The 26,501-nt window shown below is 37.1% G+C and overlaps 1 protein-coding gene across 4 annotated transcripts in view; it reads right to left on the bottom strand.

Annotated features, from left to right (window-relative positions):
• Positions 1–21,993, bottom strand: part of SYT1 (synaptotagmin I) — a 547,809-nt gene extending 525,816 nt beyond the window's left edge. For 2 of the 4 annotated variants that reach the window (XM_005884147.2, XM_014531664.1), the window contains exon 1: positions 21,560–21,993. The gene's annotated coding sequence lies outside the window, so the exon portion shown is untranslated. The remainder of the gene's footprint in view (positions 1–21,559) is intronic. The other 2 variants (XM_014531662.1, XM_005884148.2) reach the window with 1 other exon arrangement.
• Positions 21,994–26,501: the final 4,508 nt, after the last annotated feature.

Raw genomic sequence — 26,501 nt, 5'->3', positions numbered from 1 at the left:
TACCCTACTGCTCAAAACACTCCCATGGTTTCCTACTTCATTCAGAATAAAAGCCAGAGTCATCCCAGTGCCCTATACCATTTGCTCCCATGTTCCTGCTCTCAAGTTTTTGGTGCTTTTTCAGCCTGTGCCACTGGTCACGATGGCTTCTTTGCTTTCCTCAAATCTCCAGGCATGGTCCCACCTCTTAGCAAAGTTCAATTTCTCACGTCCTTCAAATCTGTACTCAAATGTGACCTTCATTGACTACCCTTATTTTAAAAAGAATTCTACATTCATTCCTGCCCCAGCCCCCAACCGAGAACTGTATACTTTCTTTCCCTGTTTTTTCATTTTGACTTTTTTGATAGCACTTGCCAAAATAAAACATACTACAAAAGTCTCTTCATCTTCCTACCTCCCTTTCTCCTTCCTCCTTTCCTTCTTTTCTCTATTTCTGTACTGTCCCCATTAAAACCTAAGCTCTTTGAGGTCTGGAAGTTATTGACAATGAGCAACTTTGAACTCATGCTCAGTTTTTTAAATTAGGAAACAAATGATCTAGATGCTATTAGCTCTAAAACCAACCAAACCCACCATACCTGAGCCTCTGCACTGAGACCCAGTTATAACATTTAACAGTTATACAACTGTAAGCAAACAGCACCATTTCTCTGACCTTTAATTTTGTTTCCAAAAATGAGCATGATACAGACCTCACAGAGAATGTGAAGTAGGATTAAATGAGTAATACACAAAAATATTTAGAATAGCACCTGACATAATTAAAGCTCTCTAGGGGTAAGATATTATTAAATAAATTTTGTAAAGACCCCTAAATCTTCATATTCTTCATACAACTTTCACATCCTTTATTTTAGTTCTAAAATATTTATGTAGCTAAAATGTGCAAGATTTTTCTTAACAATTTTACATTTTGAAATACTTTAAAATCCTTAAAATTAACTTATTGCAGTCACAAACCAAACATATTATATAAGCATATTAAATATGATTATAAATTTTTATTTATAATTGTTCCTGAACTTATATAGGTACTCAAACATTTAAAATGCATAAAATATTATTATCTCTAATAATGATTATTAATGAAAATGCTAATTTTAAGTAAGATACTGTAATAATATATTAACACGAGACTATAATATGAATAAAATACTTAACTATGCTCAAATCTACAAAATAATTTAATATGTGTTATGTATATTGTCAAAACCATCACAAATTATATAAGAAAATACTTAAAATCATAAAACTAAATTAGCTAAAAGTTCAACTGAATCGCTTGCAATTAACATATCTTATAAACTTATTAGAGGCCTGGTGTGTGAAATTTGTGCACGGCGGTGGGGGTCCCCTCAGCCTAGCCTGCACCCTCTCCAATCTGGGACTCCTTGGGAGATGTCTGACTGCCGGTTTAGGCCCAATCCCTCTCACAGTCCTGGACTGCTGGCTCCTAATCGCTCACCTGTCTGCCTGCCTGATCGCCCCTAACTGCCCCTCCTCCAGCCTGGTCACCCCTTACTGCCCTCCTTTGCTGGCCTGGTCACCCCTAACTGTCCCCCTCTGCCAACCTGGTTGCCCCCAACTGCCCCCCTCTGCTGGCCTGATCAACCCTAACTGCCCTCCTTGCCAGCCTGGTCGCCCCTCATGGTCCTCCCACTGGCCTGGTCTCCCCACACATCCTGCTTGTTCAGTCATTTGGTCATCCCTCACTAACCCCCCTGCCGGTCTGGTCATAGGCAGCCATCTTGTGAGGGTGTGATGGTCAGTTTGCATATTACCTGTTTATTATATAGGATTTTATGTTAACTAAAAGTAATAGATGTAACTCTTCCTAATAATAAAATATGTATATTATAAAATAATTGGTTTGTAGAAAATAAAATATTATACAATATAAATAAAATCATCTAATAACAAAACATGCAGAACATTGCATATATAATAGAGCAGTAATTTTAAATTTTAAATGTGATGTATCTTTGCATATGGCCATAATATTTCTGAGGGGATTAAAGGCTAAGAGTGTTGCCTCTGGGAAGAAAATGAGGGCTCTGAAAAAATACATTTTTCAATTCATATATTTTTTGATTATCTGAATATTTTAAATATTTTTATGAAATACATTTTCATTCAAAATAAAAATAAAGTTAAAATATTTCATTCAAAACTCAAGTTAAAATGTTTATTTAAAAACACTGCTCTTTATAGCAATAAACCAGATTTTTCTTAAAATTACCAGTTTCCAATGTAGAGTATTAAACATATATTGAAAATCATACCTATAGAGAGAGAATATCTTTGTTTTTCAGTAATAGAACACTTCTGTGCATTGAATGCAAGAGATTTATGACAATTGAGGAGACAGTTAAAAACAGAGAAGGAAGAAAAAAGGTAGAGAGTAGGTGAAAGGGAAAAGATAATGCAAAAGAATGATTCTGTACTTCATATATAGTTTGCATTGACCCAAATAATATAAAATAGTGGTCTTATTAAAGTGGAATTGGCATATATTGTTACATAATATGCTTTTACTTTTATTATCTACCACAAAATGAACATTTAAATTAGCACACATTCATTTGGAACTTCATAGTGAACTACCTGGCCAATTTATTCTAGGGAAGTGAAGACTGACAAAAGAAGATAAGTCATATTTTAACTTGTATGAAAACTAGAGTCGACCATAACTAATTCCAGTCATGAAGACTCTTATTATCAAGGCCACACATTAAGTTACTATATTAGTTTTAAGAAAAATAGAAATGTGTGAGAACTAAATGAAAAAAAATATAAAGGGATGATTCATCCAGCAATATCCACCGAAGATTTTTAAGTGCTTTCATGGTAAGTGCTAAGCACTGCCAACTCAGTCAACACTGAGGATAGAATTAGAAACAATGCAGAAATGATTCCTGTACTCATAGAGCACTTAAGTTCAATATGATTTTTACAATATAAAGATAAACATTAATTCTTCATTGCTATAATTTTATAATTTAATGTTGTTTAAAGTATAAAAATATAAATACCAGAATTTTTTGTTATTCTCAAATTAGTAATCAGTCCTCAGAGATGTAAAAAAGTCTCACTATTTTTGCTTTAGCTAGAAGATTTATTTCTCACTGAATTTTTTCAGACATTTTCTGAAAATATGTTTTCACACCCAGAGGATGTAAGATCAGAGTGTTCCCATTAAAAGGAAAAGAAACAAACAACAACAACAAAAATCTATGATGCCATGATTCTGAGAAAACACATTGCCAAAATAATTGGGAAAAAAATCCTAAGGTTAAAAATTTAGCAATATAAGCCCAGCCAGTGTGCTCAGTGGTTGAGCATCAATCTATGAACCAGTAGGTCAAGGTTTCAATATAGTTAAAGCACTTCTCTACAACCCACTTAAGATTTCTTTCCACTTAGTCTCATCATTATTCTCACCTGTAAGTTATGAATTTATAAATACATTTCCTATTTAAATGTACTTAAGTATTCAATATCTTCAAACTTAAATTCTGCTTAGGGTTTCCCAAAACATGAAAAAAAGTTTCAATTACTCTTCTCTAGTACACACAGTTTGCTAATTCTTGACAGTTCTGCAGAAATTTTCAAAAGTGACATATTCATACTCTTATAATATGGAGAAACTAAACATTTACCTTCAGAAATAAATAATAGACACTTATTTTTAAACAGCCAGCCATATTATATTATTGAATTAACGTGTTAGTGTCTGCCAATAGTGCATACATTCCATGGGACTCCCAAGCACAGGGAGCAGATTGTGCTAGAGCCCTGAGGCAGGAAGGCATGTGAAATAGTAAATCTTGAAAGAAGGCCAGTGTGCCCAGAATATGAGAATGAAAGGACTGATATGAGAAATTAGGCTGGGGAATAGGAGGAGTCAATATTGCATGGACTTGGGTGTCAAGTTAAGAACAGCATACTTGGGAAAGCAAGTTGGTTTGATTATGTTATAGTAATGAAGGTGGAGAAAATTATTGATTTAAAAGATATTTATGAGCAAAAATGATTGAGACATTATATATTTTGGATTTGCGGTTAAGGATGAGCGACGTGATAACAAAGACAATTCCCAGATTTCTAGATAACTCAACCAGACAAATGGTAGAATCATTCATTAGAATCAACGATATTGGGGAAGGACTAGACTTGTTGGTGAAGAGAAAATGAGTTCAGTTCTGGATGTGGTAAATTTGAGGTATGTTTAAGACGTCCAAATAGATCTATTAAATTGGTGGTTGTAATTCATATTAGAATTCCTAGTAACACACAAATGATTTAGTTCACCCTCTAAATTGGCCAGGAATGCTGGCATTCTTAATCAAATACATATACATTGTTTGAGATTCAGGTAAAGAAAAGAAAAGTTTTCATTAAAGGATGAACTAAGCATTTCTCATAATAATACAAGGATCCCTCGGGGTACAGCTGATGAATCACTTCTTCTGTGAAGCCATCACTGTCTTGACTAATTAATCATTCACTCTCATGTGCTTTTATTTGTTTGTTTTTTTATTGTTTAAGGAATTACAAATCAATTAGTGGTACATATGTCTCCTTTTTTTTCCCCCATTGACCTCCCCCTGACCCCCTCCCCCAAAGCTTTGCACTTTCCTGTTGAGACTTACAGAAGAGGTTTCAAGGACTTGGTAATATCCTCTCCTTTCAAGGCCAGGGTTGGGGTGAAGGGTGTTATACTTCCTATGCCCCTGTAGTCACAGGCCATGTAGACTGGATCCAGCAATTGGTCTGTGATCAGGGTCAAAGTAGTTTATTGTTGGTGAGAAAACTTATAGTACTTTTCTCTCTACTGCAATGAATCCTTAAACATTATATTGAAACTAGAGGTCCTGTGCACAAAATTCGTGCACTCAGGGGGGTCCCTCATCCCGGCTGCATCCTCTCGCAGTTCGGAAGCCCTCGGGGGATGTCCGACTGATGGCTCCATGGGAGCGAGCCTAAGCCATCAGTCGGACATCCCTAGCACTGCCACGAAGGCAGGAGAGGCTCCCGCCACTGCCGCTGCACTCGCTACCCCTGAGCCCAGCTTCTGGCTGAGCAGCGCTCTCCCTGTGGGAACACCAGGGGACAGCTCCTACATTGCGCATCTGCCCCGTGGTGGTCAGTTTGCATCATAGTGACTAGTCATTCTGCAGTTCGGTTGATTTGCATATTAGCCATATAAGTCCTTAAAGCCTTCATCAGTCTGGGTCCCTGTAAATCAGAAGACCTCTTCCTACCCCAACATGTACACACAATAATCCACAATGGTTATGTAGTATGCGAAAGAAGTAAGGCTTAGGTGTTGAATCCACTGAGATTTTTGTACTGTTTGTTACCATAGCATATCTTACACTATCCTGACTATTTCACAATTCACATCTGAGTATATTATCATTACTTGCTTACAGTGTCTCTTTTAACTGAACTATACTTTATTCTTGTATAGGTGGTTGATAATGTCTGGGAGTTTGTACTGTAAATATTTTTGAGCAGGTTAATGAATGATTAAAGGATTACAGACATAATCTCCAACCTTATCCAACATTATGAGAAAACTCACATGGATAATAGGGAAGTCAAAAGAGCATTTCTTGCTGGGCCACTTGTTTGTGTAATTACCTTGTAGGGAAATGCCATGGTCACAGATTTTCACATGTTAGCACAGAATAGTGTCAGAGAAACAATCTACTAAAATCTCTACATCATGAAGTTAGAAGCAGGCTGAGAATTTTTGTATTATTTGTTTTTTAATTTGAACACAAAACCCTGAATACTTATGCTCAATCTTCATTGTCTGTTGATTCCATAGACTAGTTCTCTACTCACTCACTACTTTAAAGGTAGAAAAGTAATCTATTATATCTGTGTATATTTCTCTACTCTATGAGAAAGTTTATCCATCCCAGCTGGTGTGGCTCAGTGGTTGAGCATCAACCGATGAACTATGAGGTCAGGGTTCGATTCCCAGTCAGGGCACATGCCTGGGTTGCTGGCTCAGTCCCCAGTAGGGGGCATGCTGGAGGCAGCAGATGAATGATTTCTTATCATCACTGATCTTTCTCTCTCTCCCTCTTCCTTCCTCTCTCTGAAATCAATAAAAATATTTTTTAAAAAGACAGTTTATCCATAAACAAAAAAGAGTGCAATGTATTAACCCATTTTTTAAAAAAAGAAAGTTTATATATTTTAACTGAATGCTATTTTAACTAGTGGCTATTAACTGAATTCCTCAGAAGGTAGGAGACCAACATGGATCTACTTGGTTGAGAATAGCCAATAAGGGTATTGGTGCCAGATTCATTGTGGGTTTTAAAGAAACACACACACACACACACACACACACACACACAACACCATAAAAAAACAGTGCAAATTCACACAAAATCACCTATATGTAAATATAGCAATAACATTATAATTTTGGTATGAGATTTATATTACATTATATGCATTTACAGTATGATAATACCTTATATTCAAAATAAGCCACTGCAAGTTCCTGTATATTCACATACTAGTATGCTTAATGAGATTGAAATGTACTATAATTCTTTGAAAACTCTTAATATTTTTAAGGAAGTATTTAAAATTAAAGATTGCTATCCATTAGGAGGTTGTTACATTAACTTGGTTGGTCATGACCAGTATGTTTTAATGAATTAGCAAAAAAAAAAAAGAGAGAATTAGATTAAAATAATATCAAGATACAACAGCAGTAAGAAATAGAACTGTTGTTCATCTTGCATGAATGTTTGTTTGACTATGTATTGAGTTTGATATCACTGAAAAACATTATAAAATGTAAACTTAGTGGATTCATTCACTCATCCAACAAACATTCTATAGAATGCTCTCTTCCTACCATCTGCCTGGCACTGGAGAATCAGAATGATAAAAATAGCATTGCGAAATCCTGAACACTTGCATGTAGTGGATTGATCGGATACATTATAAAATTCAAATATACTACATATGCAAATATATATGTACATATGTCCTAAAGCATAAGATATTTAGGATAGAAAAGAGTCTTGGCTCCACACATAAGGAAAACATAGAGCATGCCACTATTGACCAGAATAGTCCATTATTATACTCTTTCTGTGCTCAAATACAGGTTGTTTTGTGTGAACTCAGCAAAGAAAACTCCATTTTCAAAATATGTTATTATCAGAGCATAATGTGTATAGGAGTCTTAGGGGGAAAAAGAGGGCCCTTTAAGATTGACGCTTTAATTACTGCTTCATTACTGCTGCAGTGCATTGAGTGGTACTGCAGTCTCACAAAAGTTAATATGCTTCTGTAAGCACCTAGTTTACTATCACAGAGTGACCCAGGTAGACTTGGGTTATTGAGTTCTTGAAACCAGGATATGAAACTAGATAGAGGAAAAATAATTTCCGGCTAATGCTCTGAGACCTGTGTTGTCTAAATGATAATCGACACAAAATAATTTGTTTCATTATGTTCTCAGTGTTTATTTACTTTTGTTTCAAAATCTAAATTAGAGTTTTGTAGGATATTATCAAAAATATACTCAAAAGGAAATTACCCTGAAAAAAATCATTACCGTGATAAAAAACCAAGGTGTACACTTAATTCAGAGAAATAATAAAATTGGGGTAGGCCATGTGTTCCATTCCCTTAGAAATTCAGGCAAAAGAAGAAAGGTCATTAAGATTTCACAAAATATATACAATAAGTGTCTATGGAATATAAAAGGAGTTACTCTTTTAAAGATGAAAATGGAGGATGAAATTATAAGACATCTGAAAATACATTTTGAAAGTCAGGGTAGAAATAGGATTCCATGAGTATAACCATAAAAAATAAAGTAAGCATATGTATAGTTTGAAATCATACCATGCAGAAATGAGACACCAAATATATTTAAATAATGTTTAGATTATATATAATCATATTGTTTTGAAATTTTCCTTAATAAATGTTTGCAGATTGTATGTTTGTTTTTTAATCCTCACCCCAGGATATGATTAGAGAGCGGAAAGAAGGGAGAGAGAGGGAGAAGTATTGATGTGAGAGAGAAACATTGATTGGCTGCCTTCCACACAAGACCCAACCAGGGATTGAACCCACAACCCAGGTATGTGCCCTGACAGGGAATCGAACCGTGACCTCCTGGTTCATAAGTCCATGCTCAAACACTGAGCAAAACCAGCTTGGCTCCCTACTATCTTTCATACCTATATCTTGCCTTAGTGTTCTTTATAACCATGTCATTTCTTTATATGTAAATAGAGGTTATCTGTCTATCGAACCCTCAATTCTTGGGTACACTAGACGATGCTCCAACTGATTGAGCCGTACTGGCTAGGGCTGTAGATTATTTTTAATTAAAATATTAAAGCAGGGTCAAACTCATGAAACCAGTGTCTTCACACTCAGCTACATTTGCCTTTTGTCTCTACTGCAAGTCAGTAGTCCCCCCCCTTATTTACAGGGAACATGTTCCAAGATCACCCAGTGGATACCTCAAACCATGGACAACACCAAACCCAATACATACTATGTTTTTTTCCTACACATACACACCTTTTCACTAAAAGAAAGCACTTTACAGCTTCTCTTTGGCACTTTTGAGTTGCCAGCATCATACCCATGCACGTTGGGGCCATTATTAAGTAAAGTAAGGGTTACTGGAGCACAAGCACTGCGATACCTCGGGAGCCTATAGTGGATCTGATAACCTAGATGGCTGCTAAGTGACTCACACGCAGTGATGGCACAGGGTGGGTATGTTGGAAAAGGGGATGATTCAAGTCCCGGGCAAGATGGAATGGGATAGCACAAGATCTCTTTACGCTACACAGAATGGCACCCAATTTAAAGCTTATGAGTGATTTCTGAATTTTACAGTTAGTATTTTTGGACTGCAGTTGACCTTGGGTAAGTGAAACCATGCAAAGCAAAATCCTGGATTGGGTAAGAGGGAGGAACTGCTGTAGACCAAACTCATTCCCACTGCAGTTTCCTCACTGGGGTTTCCTTTATCCACAAAGCCTTCCTCTGACATTTACAAAGCTGGCTTCTCTTCCTTTTATGTCTCAGCTTATACATTATGGGTTGACCAGAGTCCCTAGTATTACGTTGTTTTACTTATTAGCCTGTTTTATTATTTTATAGCATATCTCAATGCTTGACACTGCCTTAGTTATGTTTTGTTGTTGTTTTTAATTATCTGTATTCTCCCCTAAAATGCAAGCTCCATAAAAAGAATTTTTCTGATGTTTGCTTCTGTAGTCCCAGCATTCAAAACAGTGGTAGGTACATCATGGCACTTACTGAAGAAACATATTATTCCTAAATAATTACTTTGCAGTTTATGGTACAGCAAAGATAAAAAGCACAGTGCTTTTGTGCAGTTATTCTATTGCATCTATAGCCATGCATATGCAGTGAGGGCAATTATAAAATAAAACTTTATAAACCCCTTGAAATAACACTCCCTACACAAAACTAACAAACATTTGAAGTACTGATATGTATACAGGTGGCTCTATGAATGCCTTCAGTTGGCTGCTCTCAGCTCCACTGGGATGAGAATCTAAAAATCCTCAAGTCCTACAAGTATATTGCCTCTGTAATAAAAAAGAAAGAAGACAAGGCAATAACGCAAGGACCCAATGAGAGTTAAAGACACTCAACTCTGCCCTTGTGCTCTGATGTTCAGCCTTTTCACACTGGTGTAGTATTATCGGTGTTAAATTATTGAATACTCCACACCTGTTTGTAAACAGCCATCCTTGTTTCCACTTCTCTCCACATCCTCAACTACTATGCACCTTTCCCTAGAATTCCCTGAATCTCCTGGAGCCATCCTGCTCCAACATTAATGCTAGCCAGCATCCCTTCTGATGGGCCAGTGCTCTTACCTTATGAGCTAGTACACATGTGTTGCTTCTGCCTGTCCTAAATCTAATCACTTTTCTTCTTGTAACAGCAGAACTCTCTTTCTATATAGATGACTAATGCTATGTCTAACTTTCAAATCCAGGGGACTACACAAGGCCTGGCTTAGAAAAATATCATTATTTCACTGCCCTCATCATAGTGAATGGTCCAGGACAAGTGATTCAAGTTGTTCCAATCAAACTTATCCTGGAAATTTTGGGGGGAAGAAGACATTCACTCTACACAATTTCTTATATAAGCCTATGGTCACTAGAATCATCCTTACCACTGTAAAGAAAGAACATGGCTCTAAATAAAGCAATGCTAGAGAATAGTATAACTAAATTGTAGTAGAACATGGATTCAAACCCAAGCAGTCTATGTTTACAAAGCCAATATTCAATCATAAGTAATCATATAACCACTAAGCTCATCACTCACCCACTGGCAGAACAGGAACAGAGAAGAGGTGGGGACAAGGTGGAGGAGGTGGAAGGAGGAATAAGAAGCAATAGGTCTGGATCTGATCAGATGGTTTGATTTTCCATTTCCAGTTATGACCAAATAAAGAATATTCCTGAACTTTATGGTAACCTGACCTCTAAAATCCCTTTTCTTCCTTAAACCATTTTGAGTTTGGTGACATTTTTACAAATGAAAAAGTTCCTGACTAAAACAAACAAACAAACAAACAAACAAAACAAAAAATGGGGGGCGGGGGGAATGGTAAGATCTGCCATTTGATAACAGAGTAGCAATTTGCAAAAATTACTATATTTCCCTTCCTAAAATGAAACTTTTAGTATGAACTCTCTTATTGAAGCTTATCATGCCAGAGTAGGTATTTATACTCAGGTCTAGAAGATTCCAAGTTTAATGTTTTGATCACATTGCTATAAAGTGGATAAAATTTGTCTATGTCTCTCCTATCTCTGTAGGTCATCTCTACCTCTTTGATACCATCTGTACTCTTCTCCTGTCAGTGAGGAGCTTAATGTGATTACTTGTGGTTGGGTATTGGCTTTATAAATATAGACTGTTTGGGGTTGAAACCATATCCAACTACATAATATCTGTGTGACACTGGCAAGTTATTTCTTTCCTATGATTTTCTCATTTAAAAATTAGAGGTAAATTAGTACCAATCTCATAAGGTTATTGGGAATATTAATGGAACGAAGCATGGAAAGCACCCAGAAGGGTGCTGACATATGTTTAGAATACAAAAATATGATTACCCTGTGTTTGTCCAAAATCACCATAAATACCTATCCTATGCTCTAATTAATCTTGCGTTCTTTCTACAGCCCTTTCCCAATTAAAACTCCTGTTTCCTTATATCAGCTCAGCTAGAAAGTCAATTATGTTAATCCACATTGCAATGTGCATGGCAATTGACAATCACTCCCAATTGTGTTTGAGTCTTAACACAAAGAATTGCCAATTGATAGATTTCACACATTAGGGCTGAATAATAATCGGAGCTTGGATACATTCTCTGCCGACTTCTTTCTACCTTGGAATAAAAGAGAAAAAGCATCCACAGATTCAACAACTTCCATTAATGTTAGATTCAGAAAACAGTAAGAAATTATGTGTGTGAGTACCAATGAGAAAAATAATGAGACATGATGAGGTTGGAGAGTTTGTGATAAGCTACACACATCCAACCACATCTCTGGGTACTCAAGGAAGTGGCTTAATGCTACATAGTTTACAAATAAGAAAAACAGTGAAATGACATTTAATATCACAGTTATACAGCAATGATTGAAGGGCAACCGAGCCTAGTGACTCAGGCTTAGTGATTTCTTTTATAGATTTAAAAACTGTTCCTGTAATTTTTTGAGTTAAAAAATAACTGTTCCTGGAATAATTTTAAAATACAAATGTAATTTCATTCACAGAGTAATATAAGTAAGGACAGTTTATTAAAATTATCTTATGTTTTCAACAAAAATAATAAGACTATATAGTTCAACATTCAGTATAATGTTAGAATTTTATTTTCATTTTGGTAAAAAATAGCAAACTAGTTTTTATATTTTGAGAGAATTAAAAGACATACTTTTGTCCCCATTTCTAAATGCTGAGGCCCTATGCTTCTGTAGGTAAAAATTATAAAAGGCTTCCTACATGTGTAACTGCAGGCAGATCACTTAACTGCTCACTCTCCTTTATCTGCAAAATGGAGAATCTCTTCATTATCAAAATCAAATAAGGCAATTTAATTTTTAAAAAATATAGTGCTATACAACTGCCATGAGAACAATTATTTAATTATCATTGAAATAACAAAATATATATTACAAAAAAGCTACCTATGAAGCATGGTAGCAACCATCTCGGGTAAAAATTACTGTTTAATATTTTAATCCTGCTGTTCTGGCTTCTGTAATTATTTGCTTGCTAAAATAATAGAAAAGTTATTTTGATTTTCTTAACTTATATAAGTTATCCCATTGGTTTGAATACTCCATTGATTGTGGATTGAATACCCCATTGATTGTGGTCTTACTGGTCTTTCAAAACACATTCCTCTGCACCTAGAGACCAAGACAACACAATTACTTTAAATTGCCTCAGTGGCTCCAGATAATGTGTTTCCGTTGACTGAGTGGTCCCAAGACCTGAAACTATAATTAATCTTCATAGATAACTAACTTGCTCAATTTTAGCTTCTGTAACAAACTGCTTTTGTAAACCAGGTTCCTCATTCCAAACCTAGAGATGTAATCAATACCTTTGTGATATTTGCCTTTATAAGCCTGATGTTATGGCCAGTCAGGGCTTCGAGATTTGGAGAACATTTGCCCCCTTGTAGCCGCCAGCTCTGAAATAAATGTGGCTCCTTAATTTGACTTCTTGAGGCATCCTTGTGTGATTCGCGGGGTACACTGCAACACCTAGTAGTACATGTCACTTATTTTTACTTTTTTTTTTAAATCCTCATCCAAGGATATTTTTCTATTGATTTTTAGAGAGAGTGGAAGGGAGAAAAGAGTGGAAGGGAGAGAGGAGGAGGGAGAAAAAGAGGGGGAGAGAGAAAGAAAGAGGGAGAGAGAGAGAGAGAGAGAGAGAGAGAGAGAGAGATCCATGTGAGAGAGTCACATCAACTGTTTGCCTCCCGTACCTGCTGGGGCTGGGGAATGTGCAATGGAGGTACAAGCCCTTGACCTGGAATCAAACCTTAGAACCCTTGGTTCATAGGTCAACACTCTAACCACTAAGCAAACTGGCCAGGGCTATCTGTACTTTTAAATATTGTTGTATTATCTCTCTGCAATCAATTTTGTTCTAGAAATGACCAGTAGGCCAGTCTTTATACTTAAGAATTTAAAAACACCAGCCTGGCTGGTGTGTCTTAATGGTTGAGCATGGACTCATGAACCAAGAGGTCATGGTTTGGTTCCTGGTCAGGGCACAGGCCTGGGTTTTATGCTTGATCCCCAGTAGGGGGCTTGCAGGAAGCAGATGGATCAATGATTTTCTCTCATCATTGATGTTTCTCTCTCTCTCTCCCTCCCTGTCCCTTCCTCTCTTTGAAATCAATAAAAATCTATTTAAAAAACAAAAAACATTCAAATTATGGCACATTCCCTTTAAGTGTACCAGTTACATAAACAAATTAAGAACCTGCTCCCTTACTTATCTATGCATGTGTTTCATAAAACTAACTTAAAATGTATAAAAACTAAGAAATACATTTCTTGGTTGTGGAGAAAAAATAACCCATTAGTATGGAGCCTGGAGTACCAAGCTCTCAGTTAGTAATTAGAGGAAGATAATTCATTAAAATATAAAAAAAGAATGGCAGGAAGAATAAGGAGAGGAAGAAAATAAGAAAGGAAAAGAGGGAATGCATGAAAATTGCTATATTATCCTTTTAGCGGGAGAGCTGAACAAATCTACTCTGGCAGTGAGTAGTAATATGCTTCAATGCATACAGGTCTAAAAGTCCAGAAGTCAAGAGAAATGAAACTGTTGCTATCTATTCAGTATATAAATGATGAGACAGATTCTTAAAGGCATAACAGAACTTGTCTCTTCCACTTTTTCCTGGAGAAGTTGGCTCTCTCCTATCATCAATATTCATTTTGTGGTGTCTACGAGTGATTCAGAAAGTATCTATGATTCCCTTGCAAAAAAATGGAAAACTTGTATATCAAGTACTTTTTGTTCTTTTCCCCCACAATTCAAAAGCAGGGCAGTTTTGGTTAATTTAGGAGAATATGTCTTTTTGTTGAAATGTCACTTCCTTGAATTATTAAACTCAAGGTGTTATCTCTAGGTGATTGCTTGGCTTTTTAAATTTAACATTATAATTTAATAAAACACTAAAAAGAGATAGGTTATTTGTAACATTATGTTATTATCTAAGCTTATAACATAAGAATTTCCTAAGTGCAGATAGGTAAAACTCAAGCACTTTGAGGCATACATTGGTCTGGTTTATATATATTTAAATATAAAATCTGTGGCCTTATATTGGTGATGTTATTCTATTTATAGAAGAGATTCTGGTGCTCTAGAAATAGTCTCTAATGCCCAATGGTTCACACTTTCTTCATTCCTCAAATCTGATGAAAATGCTGTGAATTAGGCAGAAAGCCAGCCTTGTAAACCAGGATCTGGCAGACATTCCAAGTCAGAAACAGATTCAATGCTTTGGTACCTTGTCTTTTTCCTGAGAAATTGTGTCAACTTTTCTTCTTAATAATCTTGCTAAGTCAAAGGATGAGTGCTAGAAGAGCTCAGTGAGGCCTTAGTAACCTGTTAAACCACTGTTCCTATTTCAAAAGCCATTGAGTCATTTGTCTAAAAAACATGTGTTGATTTTTTTTTTTCCCTCATAAAGTAAGCATTTTCATAGGTGGTGAACACAGGCCTATCCACTGGTTTTATTGCATACAATACTGTAGTGCAGGACATCATGAGGAAATAAATACCCTCAATTGGCTTTTTTTCCTTCTCAAGAAAGAGCAAACGATTCTAAATTGACATTTTAGTGAGTGTAGCCTGCTGCTCTGATGCTACATTGCTTATACTTACAGCAACTCTCACATAAAATTATATTTGAAAATAGATTGTTGTAATCCATCCTAAAACCAACCTTATGGTTTCACAGTGATACCACAGATTCCATAGAAAAACAAATCCGTGGTCAATGATGTGTGATGATGAGGATGAGGATGTGAATATTTAAGGGTCTTCATAACAAGACAAGTGGGTTTGGGGAGTATTAAAGCCAATCCAAGGATCTGAAATTCTCTTTAACAATTATTTGAGTTTTATCAACTGGTGTAAATTAGTTTAAAAAAGCAGTTATACTGATTCATGACTAACAACCTCACCTTTTCCTGGATCACTTGTGAGTAATCAAAAGAAATTTCATGAAAGAAAAGCTATTTTATCAATTATCCTAAAATTTATGTAACATTTAACATCCCATTTTCTAAGTATGACTACTAAGTTTGGTGTAGCTGTGTACGTTTTGTCTTAGTATTTTCATGTGCTTTTTGCCTTCTTGATAATGAAGACATGCCAATGAGTCTCAACTGCAGCAATTAGTAAATCCAATCACCTGCTTCCAGGCTGGAGCGAGGCCTAGGGTGACAAGCAAGGAGACTGGGCACAGGAAGGAAACGGGGCGTCGGGTAAAAACAGGCACTGACCCCAGGAGGCACACCCAGGCAACTCTCACCAGAGGTGTGAGGTGGGTTTGCCTGATTTGCCCTCTATTGCCATGTGACTGAAAGATGGTTGAAATCTGGGAGAGTGTGAGAAGAGGACAAGAGATAGTACATCTCATTTAACCAATTGCAGTTTAAGAATGTTTTGCATCTTTAATAATAAAAGAATAATATGCTAATTAGACTGTAGGTTGTTCCAGATGTCCTTCCAGACAACCTTCCAGACTAAGCAATGGTGGCGGGGGCCGAGGCAGAGGTGGCCACCATCGCAGGCGGGGGCCAAGGCAGAGGCAGCCATTGCAGCGGCAAAGGGCTGAGCTCTTTGCATGAATTTTGTGCACCGGGCCTCTAGTTCTTAAATAATCTTCTGATTTGTGTTTAAGTGCCTATGTGCATTTTATCTTTGATTATCTTTGTATTATTTAGAAATAAAAAGAAAACATTTATCTATTGCAGAAAACAACACACAAGTCCTTTTACTTATATAATATCCTTTGGCAAAAATAATAGTTAATTATATGAACTCTAAGCACATTAGAATTAAGCAAAGCTACATTTCCCAAACAGAGAAATGGGTTCACTTGGATAAGGTAAGACCAAATTTCAGTACCACACCTAGATTTGATTAATTGGATATTTCAATCAAAAATTAGCTCCTGACTGAGGCACTTAGCTAACTGTCTCAGGCACAGTATTTGGGGTTGCTGTAGCAGGGTTGTAATCTAGTATTTATAATAAAATGTTATCTGACAGGGATGTCAGGAAAATTTAGGAAATTATATCTTAACCGAATAGTTTCACCAGATTTTTATACTAGCTAAAAGAAAACATTCTCATTCTACATGGAAATTTTTCAGCTTTCATTTTGTACAAATGACTAAGAAATAGAAGTATTTATTATCTACATTTTAATTACAATTTTTCAGAACACCCCTTTAGCAAAATGACTTCCTATGTTCAACATACTATATGTGAGACCAGTGTAGGAATGACCAGTATTTTTCCTTTGTATTTCCACAATAGCAGTAACCAAAAAAGATGACCTTTGAACTCCCCTCATCTGCATTACTGGCAAATTCTGAAAACCAAAATGCCACGTCCCTTCCAAGCATTGAGTGTACTTGTGGAGATGAAACAAACCCAAAGAGAATCAGAACTAGTTCTAAACAATTAGAACTTATGGTTTAACTAATTATTAAAATTATAAAAATTACAGAAAAATTTTTAAAATCTGCTTTATATTTTTCAAAGATGTGGCAGAAAGTTATTTCTAACACTATCATGGATGTACTATTGTATTCTAAATTAAGTTTTAATTTGTTTTAGAACTCTCTTAAATATTATTTGTAAATTAGGGAAATAAATATTTTAAAAGGAAGTTTCTTTGGAATAGGATGTTTAAAATTATATTTAAAACAACCAAAATTGCATCTCTGGTTGCTTACTCTTTCTACAACATAGCAGTATTTCTCAACAGCAAAGGTCAAATTTTTATTCATATATACAAGAAAGGACAGCATTTTGTCATACTTGCAATAGATAGTGTGAACATATTATCAATATATTTTAAAATAAGTTTATTTTTCTATTACTATCATATAAGAGTAGAGTGATGTTCACATGCCCTGCTACCACAGTTTATCTTATAGCCAATATAAAGGTAGCTCTTCAAGAACTCTCTTAAAATGACAGCTAAGCTGAAGGAAAACATGTTTTCTTCAAATTAGAAAGGTTAAATTCCTGCTTTTAAAAAATGGCCACACTTAGTGAAGAGGTGTGAATAAAGTTTACCATAATATTATGAAAAAAATGTTAATCATTCCTAGAGGAATTATTAAAGATACCAATCCACACCCCCTTACCTTGAAAAAGCAGTAATAATCATATCATTCAATTATGTAAAAGAATAAGAACAAGTTTACCTTTATGCAAACATGGAAAGAAACACCTGATAAAAGCCTTAGAAAGACAGGAACTTTACCACCCCATTATGTCCAAGTCATATAAAAATATGATTTCATCTTATTTGTTACTTTTACATAGAAGTGCATTTTCTGTTACTAGGAGTTTTTTTTCCTAATCCATGATTCAAATAAAAATCACTTGTTCCCAAACCCATAGAAGGGCTGTTTAAAGGGAAAAAACCATACCCCGTTCAGTTTTTCTTCTGGGTATCCCTAGCCTTTCAACCAAAGAACTATTAAAAGCTAAGAGACTGTCATCTTCCTTTGAACGGTTACAGGAGTACCCGTTAGTGTCAGCAGATTATATAATATTGTCCATTAGTTTATAATCCTTTTAGAAATTTTTTAAAAATTTATATGTATTTATTCATTTATATATATATATATATATATATATATATATACACGCACACACACACACACACACACACGGTGTGGTAAATGTAGGTTTATAGTTGTAAGTGCATGGAACACAGAGCTCATTCATATATTATTTATTAATCATTGTATTATTTTCCATAAGAACAACTGCAAACCTACTTTTGCCCATCCTGTATATCTTTAAATGCTAGTTGAAAAACAAATTTATTTATTTAGACTGCCACATACTCAATCCCTGTTTAAATAGCTTTGGTGAATTCCCATGGAAAGCAAATTCAGCTAGAAAGCATCTCTTACATCTTAAACTTTTGATACAGATGCATTTATGGCAACCAAATCAGTTAAAAACTTTTTAAAATCACAGATGGATTAGATATTTAGTTTTAAAAACCATTACTTGTTTAGCAAAATATTTGCAAGACCCACACTACCATTATAACAGAAAGTCTAACTTTGGTTTTCTGTAACATTGGACCAAATTTGCTCCCTTATGTAATCAAACTGTTCTATTTTTGCTTTCCTACCCCCAAATTATTTCATCACTACCATTAGGAAAAGAAAGATTATGTTCCGATTTGGAATTAATGCTATCTCTTACTGGTTGTTCCATAAACTGGAAATCATACAAGCTATAAGTATTGCAGGCTCATAAAAATGTCTGTCTTAAGTGTACGTTCTTTAGGATCAGATGGCTCCACAAACCTGTGTGGGGAATTCACTCTAAATTGATTTAATATACTGACCTCAAAAGAGATGAATTGATATTATATGCATAGTGTCATTAGGCTAACAGGAAGTTCAAATTACATTTTTAATACATTCTGCATCTATTCATCTTCCAGTTCATTTTGCAAATATAATTAAGACAAGCTACTATGTTGTAATTTTAGTTAGCACCCTCTCAAATGCATACCTAATAATGTAAACACCATGTTATTCATTTTAATATTTCTTGATTAAAACTATCTGATAATTTGACCACAGAGAATAACTAATATTCTTCACTATGAAATGAAGCTCAAAACTAGTCTGGAACAACGCTCCATTGTGTGGCATTTTCTGGAATTAGTATTTTAAAATTTCCCCTGTACATTAGCAATATTTTTTATAAAAATATCTTAAAATATCTCATTACAATATTTGTTCAGAAATATTAATGATATTTATAAAATATTCTCTTAAACAGAGAAAGGATGAAGGTTGTATGAAATTGTTACATTAGAACATTTGGTGGGATGACAGATTATAATTTAAATCTCTTCTCAATCCACTCACTACATATTGGAATTAGTTCTGACTTCCAGTATCCATAAAGACTTAATTTTAGAAGTATGTGAAAAACTAACCACTCAGATACATCTCTTTTACATGGCATTGCTATAATTAACATTTGTAGAGAGACATGAAAAAAACTTTGTCACAAACCAGGAAGCCTAAACTTTTACCTTTCCTAAGACAGTGGAAAAATAAGCAAACAAGATCTTCTTTTGCTCACATGGAACATAGTTGATTTCCTTTTTATACATCCTTTCATGTCTAAACTTGTTAATTCAGTTGTATACACATGAGGCAATTAAGCGATTGTCCTTTTGTCCTTGTAACCAAGAGGTGGCACCTCCAAAATTTAGTCAGCTTTCAACAAAAACACTACATTACAAAGGGAAAAAAGCCAGTTAAGTGTCAAAGCCCTGGAAAGAAGATCTTGTTTTTGTGACTCTAGGTAATTCCACTTAGATAGCAGAGATAAATGCCTCAAATGGAAAATGTTTAGACAATAATATTCATTACACTGATGTTAAATGGAACCAGCGCTTATCTAAGTTGGTGTATAAACTTATACACTAAGATATGTGGTGAAAAAATACTTCCTGTGGTGCATAGATTAGTGTGGAAGATCAGGCAGAGTTCAGAAAGATGATTCCCTTTTCTCATCCCAAGTGACATGTACACACACAAAATAAACCTAAGACTCGGCATTTCCCCTGATAAATCAAAGGAAAGGGTTTATCTGGACGCTAGCATCGGCTGGCTGCTCTGCACTCATGTAGGACCCACTTGGAACGATTTCCCACTGCATCCAACTAGACACTTCTCTCTACTTTCTCCCATCTGACAGTCATCAGTTAGCTGTCTAGGATGCATAACAGGAAACATTGCTGATGGCATTAGAAATTGCCGAAGCTGCCGTCAAGGTCTGTTCAACAAGTACCTTTCACTTGACCTATTATGCAGGCAGTTAGGGCACATAGTGGTTTTGCCTCTTTCTCTTCCCTGAGAACAAAAACATTTCCCCCTTAAGATTTTTTTTTTTAATTTGAGGTTATCTTTCTACCATTACTTTCTAAACTTTGTTCCAGTACAAGAGGATTCTTGGCCAACTGAGCTTCCATATGCCTTCTAACTGGAGCAATGAAATTGTATAAACATCATGTTTACATCTATTAAATATTATTGTTATAAGGAAATAAGGCCGTGCATGAATTTGATAGCCGGGCAATAGAATGCAGATAGTAGAAAGGTAGAATGAAATGGCAATTCATACACAAATTAGCTGTAACAGAAAAGTTAAATGGTTGCTTTATTTCCCCAAAGGGTTAACTAATATTCAAGAAAGTGAAAATCAACATGCATGCAAAGCTAACGAGATCAGCTTTCTCAAAGTAGAAACCCAAGCCTCCTGGTAATACTGGTGTCACCTACGAATGTTTGTAACTTCACATTTTTTTTTTTGCCTTCCAACATAAAGGCCATACCAGAGAACCTCAGGGAAGTAATAATATGTTTTTAATTTTTTCTCTCTCTCTATGCAAGAAACACTTCAAAGTTCAGACATTACCACTGATGGGCAAATACCAAATAGCCCCACTGGACAGATGAAAACAGGAAAAGTCAGCTGGTTGGCACTTAAAAACAACAGCAATTAAGCAGTTGGATGTGGGTTGGATCGGCGGTTTATTTTTGATCCGTTCGAACGAATCAAGTGAGAGACATAGCCTCTTGCAAATAGGAGGTCGAGTCAAACTTGATGCTTCCCCTCTCTGACAGCCGGGCAGGATGGCTGGTCTACTCGCTCTGTTCAGTTTAATTGCTTTCTGCACTCTCATTCTCTCGGAGCTCGCATTCTCTCTGGCCCCTCTGCCCCCGCAGAAAGAAATCTTTCTCCTTTCTTCACTATCCCCTTCTTTCCTCGGAGAACAGGCAGTCCTCTCCAGGAGGAGAAAGAAACCCTGTGCGTGCTTAGGATGGCAGGAGGGTGAAGATGAAAAGGGGACGGAAAAGGGGGCGGGTGGAGGTGAGAGATGGAGATTGGGGCGGGGGATGAAGCGGGAGAGACGGAGCAGGAAGATGGGGGGTGCCCAATATCAACTCCAGCCTCTAAATCAGGGGCGCTGGGCAAAGTGCTTTGCCAGGAGATGCACATGTGGTCTCCGATTCCTCACAATAGGCCACCCCGGGCTCCCTCCGCAGGTCTCCTCGCCCACCACCAAAACCCAAAGGTACCGAGAACAAAATCTTGCAGAGGGATTCGAGCGAACAGGCACCACCAGGGTGGCCGCACCGCCGGTCCCGCCGCCTTACCTGCAGGGAAGACCAGGAGGTGGTGCGGGTTTTCGTCCCCACTGCTCTCCCCGGGTGGACCGCCTCGAAGGCGCACACGTCCTCTCGCTGCCTCTGTGCTTGGAGGGGCAGCCTGCAACACAAAAGGGGTGTGTGGGTGTGGGTGTGTGGGAGGTTTTCCAGGGCCACCAGCTGGTCCCAGCTGGCCGCCCCCACCCTACACACACCCCTTTGGGGCACTTCGCCCCCCTCTCGGCTGGGCACCACCCTGGGGGGGCTGGTCCGGCTGCAGCCTCAAGTTGCGGCCGCTAAGTACTGCTGCCGCCGCAGCAGAAGGAGGAGGTGGAAAGACACTGGGGGCAGGACTCGGTCTGGAGCATCCCCACACTGCAGCTTCTCCAGGAATCCCTCCAGTGAGGAGGCGGCCGCCCATCATCTCCCAGCCCCGGCCACCTGATTGGCTCCACCTCGGTACGCTGCGCCAAGGAGCCAATCCGGGCGCACTAATAATAGGTGGATCCCTCAGCCAACATCGCCCATCCCAGTTCTGTTAGTGTCTCTCCATCCCCACAGCGGACAGGGACCTGAAGAGGGGGGTGGAGGAGGGTTGGGGGAGGGGGGTCCCTGGGAGGGGGAGAGATCCCAAGGAGACGCTGTCAAGGGCACCCGATAAGCCCTTTGGGTACCCACAGGGATGCCCCACAACCTGTTCAGCCAGCCCGAAGCACGGGAGGAGACGGCATCATACAAAGCTATTTTTCTTTCTTTTCTTTTTTCTTTACTTTCAATCAAAACCTGCCCTGATACTGAGCATGCCCAGACGGGAACAGCGCCCTAGGAGTCCCGATGTGTGTGGGTTCCCAGGCTGTGGGTTTTTTTTGAAAAGGTGAGGTCAGGAAAAGAGGCAGAAGTTTGTCTTTGGCCTTTTGACCCGACAGAGTTGTGAAAGCAGAGCAGGGCGGGGCGGGGATATGGAAGGATTCCGCACGGGTGTCCGCACACGGAGCCACAGGAGGTGGCCTTCGAAGGTTAATAACATAATTCTAACGGGATTCGGGGGTGGAAGCAAGTGTAGATTAAGCTGAGCCTTGTTAGATGCCTAGAGACTTTTTGTGCAGGGGGTGCTGTGGACCAGGGAGACGCAGGGGAGCTGTGTCCCATAGGTGGGGCCCGGGAGCGCGACTCCACCCAGTAGCGCATCTAAGCTACCCGGCGGTGGGGAGCGCGCTGGGAGTTTCCGCTGCGGTGGCCAATAAGTTTGTAGACTTGGGTCAAGTGCGACATTGTTGGGGATGCAGTTTCTGCCAGCCTCCTCCTCCCTCCGCCCCATCTCTCTCCATCCATTGCCAGCACGGTGATGACTAAAGCGTGGGTTCCCTCCCTCCTTCCTCTCTTTCCCCCTGAACGATTCTGCTGGGAAGTAAGAAGCTTTTCCCTTGTGAGAGCTGTGCTGACCTGATTGTCTCTAAGCTCTAGGGCAATTTATAGCTTGGTAATACGGAGAGAGACCAAACTGCGAGGTTCCGCCAGTGGGGGAAGGGACTGTGAGCTGGTCGAGGGGCGGGGCAGAACCTCGCTGCCGTAGGAGCACCGCCTACTCAGCTCCACAGGTGCAGGGCTCTCAAAGGCAAAGAAGTAGTTCCCTTTCTCACTCACTGACCTTGTTCAATGGCCTTTGAACCTCTGATTTGTTTTGCTTAGAAACCCTAGCAGTTTGTGTCAATTTGACCAATAGCTACAAATGAGAACCCTCTTCATTGGGCTCTTGATTTTATTCAGAAGATTTTCATGACATCTCAGGTAAGGAAATACATAGCTAGCTCAATTCCCCAAGCCCATCCACTTTGAACTGGAGTTTCATTAACATTGGTTTGCAAAGGTAACTGTAGCAAGAATTCAATTAACAGTAACACATTTCTTCAAGCTTTAATTACAACTCTCCTATTTATGTAAAGTTTAAGATCCTTCTTCTAAGTATAGATGAGAACTTTAAGTATAAACGAATATTTTAATGACAAATAATTGTGTATTTTCCAGAATTGTAACTTTATGTAAATATTTATCTTTCATTTTCTAAAATATTCCTCAAATCTTATTTTAGAATAGTTTCGTAGTTGGAGAAATAAAATAATAAATATTAGTTTTAAATCAATTTTAAGTATTTGATGACAAAAAAGGAGGAAAAGGGGGTGAAGGAGGCAAAGAAACATCAATTACTTCTCTCAAATTGTTTTCCAATAAATGTCTTTGTATGAGGATTATTATTCTAATATACACCTAATAGACAGCTTTCTTCTAAATATAGTTGTTTATTCTAAATATAGATATTCTAAATATCTCCAAATTCCAGTAATTAAAAACTGTGTGTTTAATCGCTACATCAAGTGGCTGTATTTAGAAACAACTAAACTTATGTTAGAAGAAATGAGTGAGTAGAATATGAACCCAGATTAGTTAACTCTGTCTCAGACTCTGATCCCATTGTCAATATTTTAGCCAATTTCTCTTCAGTCTACCACACCTTCTATCCAACAACCACTCTCTCTCAGTGGTCAGAATCCTACACAACATACATGGTGTTAGATGTTCATATCCCAAAGTTACTTAAGGGTGACTGCTGGCTCACATAAGAAATGGGTTTTACATATATTATATAATTAACTTTAGGATAACATTTCTGTTTGTGAATACTAAGAAGACTCCACTTATATACTGGATGTGGATATGCTGTAGTTTTTTCAGGACTACAATTTTTATTCTCTCTCCTATGTTGTTGTTCCCCAAATTCAATTAATGGGCTGACTACCTCCATCTGGTCCTACTGGGCTGAACTCATACTTTTATGTTATAGAGAGTGTGTCATCTCTCCTGCCTTGATAGCAGACGCACCTCAATTTAAAAAAGAATCAGGTCAATTGTCCTTTCTCTCTATCTCATTCCTCAGGTACCTTTAAAAAAATATACTTTAATTAATTTTAGAGAGAGAGGAAGTGAGAGGGATAGATAGAAACATCAATAGGAGAGAAACATTGCTAGGCAGCCTCCTGCACGCCCCCTACTGGAGATCGAGCCCACAACACAGGCATGTGCCCCAAGCAGGAATCAACCCTGACATCTGAGCAACCACTGAGCAACACCAGCCTGGCTCTCAGGTACTTTTTAATCTAGAATCTCTAAGCCTCATACTACAAAGACTTAACTCATTTCCTGGTTGTGTGTCATTAAAAAAAATTACTTGGGGTTTCCAAAATTGTTTTCATCTCTTTTTTGTTTAATGTTTTGCTTCCTCATTTTTTGCTTTTAAAATACCAGATTTGTTAGTTTTTCCTTCACATTTTGCTCTGATTGAGATCCCATTGTCACCATTTTCTTTATTCCTGTTCCAATGGATTCATCTATTTACTACTTTAATGTTCCCTTTGCCATCTATTTTAGGCTACAGAATCAGAATAGAAACTAAATTGGATTGGGACACTGAGGAGAAAAGTGTGTCTTATGGCAAGAGTGGGAATTAAAGACCTTAGAAATAAGAAATTCATTAAGTGCAAATTTAGCCAAGATTTTCTGTAGACCATAGAAAGAATGCATGAAAGAGGTACCAAGAAAATTCGCTGTGAAAATTCTCTTGCATATTTAGTTGATCAATGGTATTAAAGAGTTCCATTTAATCAAGGCTCTCATATATCATTAAACTTCATATCTTTAATGTACACCCCCTTTCAACCTCAGGTAAAATCTATTCATAAGTGTCATTCTCCAGGGTTGTGAAAAAATAAAAACAATAACCAACTTTTCTACGTTTTGCTTATTGTTTGTATAGATTCATGTCTTTTTAAAACTTTTTATTCCTATGCATTTTCTGCCATTGCTTTTCAAGATACAGCCTTTGAACAGACAGAGGATTAAATGTTTGTTTTCTAGGGCAAGAATTTGGATAAAACTCTATCTTTATCACTAATTGCCTATGTGATTTTGAAAAGTGTACAATATCCCTCCAGTTTTTTTTTTCATCTGTACTAAGTACATAAGGACACCACATATATCCTTAGGTTTTGTGGTGGGTGTTTTTGTGAGGAATAAGTAAAACTGTGCTCAAGTGTTGTTCTAAGCACATAGCAAGGAATGATATTAACCATTATTATTGTTTTATCATTGCAATTAATTGTTGCTGCTACTGCTAATTTTTTTTTTCAGATTTCTAGGAGATTGGATTTCTTTCTGTCATATAATCATCTAATTAATTTTAACCCATGGTGAGTTATACTCACAATATTCTCTTAATCTATGTGCATTGAAGTTAGAAGAGAGTTAATCCATGTTATAAGAACTTATCAATATCTTGCATGTGTTGGCCTTATACTGTAGTCTTCCAGGAGATGAATAATTTGATTTTCAAAGAATTTGCACTTAAATTTTTTTCATAAAATTTAATTTCTATTACTTTTTAATATTAAGAAAAATATAATTCTAGTGCTAAAAGAAAAGGCACTCATGAACACTGACATTTTTATTTTCTAACAAACAAGTGGGGCCATCCATTTGGTGTCCCTTATACTTCTTTCTCTGAGAGTCATTTGGCCTGGCAGTACTGCTGATCATTTTATAGCCAACTGGTAAGGAAAAAAATCAGGGCTTTCACTATCAGAACTAGGTAAAGAGAAATTAACCACATGAACTTTAAACCGAACACCCACACCGCAAAATAAAGAGAATCTGAAATTGAGAGAGGGGAAAAAGAAATGAATAGATATGGGAGTCAAGACCCTGGGGCAGAGAATAAGAGCCTCATAATTGAACAACAATACTTTACAATTTTTAAGGAAAAGAAAATAAAGAGATAGCAGTATTCAATGTGGCTTTACAAAAAGCCTTTTCTTAAAGTTATGGCTAAGAAAATATTGGAAATGAAAAGGAGGACAGTGACTCAAAAAGTAATATACTGTGTCAGGCTGTTGAGGTTAGC

This window comes from Myotis brandtii, unplaced genomic scaffold (genome assembly GCF_000412655.1).
Source record: "Myotis brandtii unplaced genomic scaffold, ASM41265v1 scaffold82, whole genome shotgun sequence".
In the NCBI taxonomy this organism is placed as follows: Eukaryota; Metazoa; Chordata; class Mammalia; order Chiroptera; family Vespertilionidae; genus Myotis; species Myotis brandtii.
This window is presented reverse-complemented; position numbering and strand designations above follow the sequence as displayed.